We start from the raw sequence: 2,961 nt of genomic DNA, 5'->3' as shown, positions 1-2,961 counted from the left end.
TTTATTGTTTCCTCAAAAGTTTCTTGTACTGCAATGTCCACTACATCAACCCTCATGCATTCCCTTAGTGATTCTGATGGATAGCTCATTGCCTTGAATACATTAAACACCAATTTCTCATCATGTAGTCTAAGAGTGAGTTCACCCTTTTGTACATCTATGATGGCTCCAGCAGTAGCTAGGAAGGATCTTCCCAGAATTATTGAAGCTTTGGCTTCTTCCTCCATATCTAACACCACAAAATCAGCAGGAAATATAAATTCTCCCACTTTCACCAACAAATCCTCAACTATCCCATGATGGAATTTAAAAGTTCGATCTGCCAATTGGAGGGCCATTCTTGTTGGTTTGGCTTCCTCAATCTTCATTCTTCTCATCATTGTTAGCGACATCAAATTGATGCTGGCCCCTAAATCACACAAGGCCTTCTCCACCATGACTTCTCCTATAATGCAGGGGATTTGGAAACTGCCTGGGTCCTTCAATTTCTGAGGCAATTTGTGCTGAATGATAGCACTGCATTCTTCAGTTAACAACACAGTTTCCTCATTTCTCCAGCTTCTCTTCTTGGTCATTAATTCTTTTAAGAATTTTGCATAGAGTGGCATTTGCTCTATTGCCTCAGCAAAGGGAATGTTGATTTGAAGCTTCTTGAAAATCTCCAAGAACCTGGAGAATTGGCCATCCTTTTCACTTTTCATCAAACGTTGAGGATAAGGTGCTTTAGGTGTGTAAGGCTTCAAGACCTCTTTTTCTTTTTCTTTTGTTGCAAACGGTGTAACAGATTGTCCTTGTTCTTTGTCTTTCACATTTTCCTTTGCTTCATCCTCTGTGGTTTCCCTTGAAATCTCCTTTAGATTCTTTCCACTTCTGAGGGTTATGGCCTTACATTCCTCCCTTGCAATAGCCTTGGCAGCATGAGAACCGCTTGTCCCAGGGGCTTGCTTAGTCAAATACAAAATTTGATTTTCTAGCTTCTGGATGGCAGCTCCTTGGTTTTGCAAGTTAGAATTTACTTCTTCCTTAAAAGCTTTCAATTCAATTATGTCTTGGCTCATGGTTGCAAGCATTCCTTCTATCCGGTTTAATTGATCTTGAAATTGTTGGTTCGGATTAGGTTGGGTATGTTGATTATTTTGGCCATGATATGATGGTTGGGGGTAAGTGTTTTGTGTGGCTTGGTATGATCTTTGGTTGGAGTTTTGGTATGTGGAATTGTTATGTTGGTTGTGGTTGTAAGGTTTGTGGTTTTGTGGTTGGGTTTGTTGGTTTCCCCACCCAAAGTTTGGGTGGTTTCTCCAGCCTGGGTTGTAAGTGTTGGAATGTGGATTATATGATTGCCTTTGTTGGTTTCCCACATAGTTAGCCTCATCCCAATCACCTCCTTCAATGCCTACTTCCTCTTGATCTTGTGTGTGTATTGCAGCCACTTGCTTTGTTTCTATTTGCCTGGTAAGCTCTGCTAGTTGCTTGGCAAACACCTTGTTTTGGGCTAGAATTGTATCAACATGGTTCAGCTCCATGACTCCCTTAGTGTTGTGCCTTTCTGATGCATAGTAGTACTCATTCTCAGCCACTGTCTCGATCACTTCAATGGCTTCTTCCACAGTCTTTTTCCTGTTCAATGAACCTCCTGATGAATGGTCTACAGCCTTCCTTGATTCATAAGAGAGCCCATCATAGAAGATGTGCAGTTGCACCCAATCATGGAACATGTTTGGTGGGCATTTCCTTGTCAAGTCCTTGAATCTCTCCCATGCCTCGTAGAGAGTTTCACCATCTTGTTGTCTAAAAGTCTGAACCTCAGATCGAAGCCTATTGACCTTTTGTGGAGGGTAGAAACGTGCCAGAAACTTGCTTTCCACCTCATCCCATGTTGTTAGACTCCCCCTTGGGAATGATTCCAGCCACTTAGCTGCTTTGTCCCTAAGTGAAAATGGGAACAAAAGCAGTTTATAGGCATCTTCCTGGACTCCATTGGACTTCACAGTGTCACAAATTCTCAGGAATTTTGTGAGATGTTGGTTTGGGTCTTCATTAGCACTTCCTCCAAAGGAACAATGATTTTCCACAAGTGATATTAGCTGTGGCTTGAGCTCAAAATTGTTGGCCTGAATGGGTGGTTTCTGGATGCTACTACCACAATTCCCAGAGGTTGGGTTTATGTATGAACTAAGAACCCTCCTCTCAGGGATGGCATCGTTTCCATCAGCTCTCTCATGGTTGTGAGCTTCTCTATCCATGTTGAGATCTAAAGCTTCCTCAAAATTGTCCTCAGATTCTCCTTCAGATTCCTCTTCTCCCACTACTTTCTTCCCTCTTGCTTCCCTTCTAAGTCTATGAAGGGTCCTCTCTGGTTCGGTATATGGAGGAGTTGATGTCTCTCCTCTCCTACCTGTCATACAAGAACACAGCTCAAACACAACAAGTGAAATACTCTTGGTTAATGGAAGAGTATGGTTAGCTCAATTGAGGAATTAATTCAAACAGTTAGTGAGTCAGTGAGTTAGTTGCATGAATTTAAAGGCATAAAGAAGGAAAGCATGTAACCAAGTGCAGAAATTAAAATTCAACAGTATCTTGAACAGAATTAACAAAGCAAGAGAAAATTGCTCAATCTAGTTAGCTTCCAATTTGAGAATTGTCAATCGAAAACCAATCCCCGGCAACGGCGCCATAAACTTGATGCACATAAACTAGTTATGCTACGATTTAGGAAATTGCACGATCGGCAAAATTCCTTCCGGCAAGTGCACCGGTTATCGTCAAGTAAAAACTCACAATAGAGTGAGGTCGAATCCCACAAGGATTGGTTGAGTGAGCAATTCGGATTAGAAGTGTGTTCTAGTTGAGCGGAATCAAGATTGAGATGAGTATTGCGGAATGTAAAAGTGGCGGGAAAAGTAAATGACAAGAAATTGAAATGGCGGAATCTTAAATTGCATGAATTAAAGAGCAGAA

At 41.5% G+C, this 2,961-nt stretch overlaps 1 non-coding gene across 1 annotated transcript; it reads left to right on the top strand.

Annotated features, from left to right (window-relative positions):
* Positions 1–1,713: 1,713 nt before the first annotated feature.
* Positions 1,714–1,817, top strand: LOC148545698 (small nucleolar RNA R71). The gene has a single exon (XR_015901819.1). It is a non-coding gene; the product is annotated as a small nucleolar RNA R71 (small nucleolar RNA).
* The last annotated feature ends 1,144 nt before the right edge of the window (positions 1,818–2,961 follow it).

Source organism: Arachis ipaensis, chromosome B9 (assembly GCF_059453495.1).
Source record: "Arachis ipaensis isolate K30076 ecotype BB chromosome B9, ASM5945349v1, whole genome shotgun sequence".
Taxonomy (NCBI): domain Eukaryota; kingdom Viridiplantae; phylum Streptophyta; class Magnoliopsida; order Fabales; family Fabaceae; genus Arachis; species Arachis ipaensis.
This window is presented reverse-complemented; position numbering and strand designations above follow the sequence as displayed.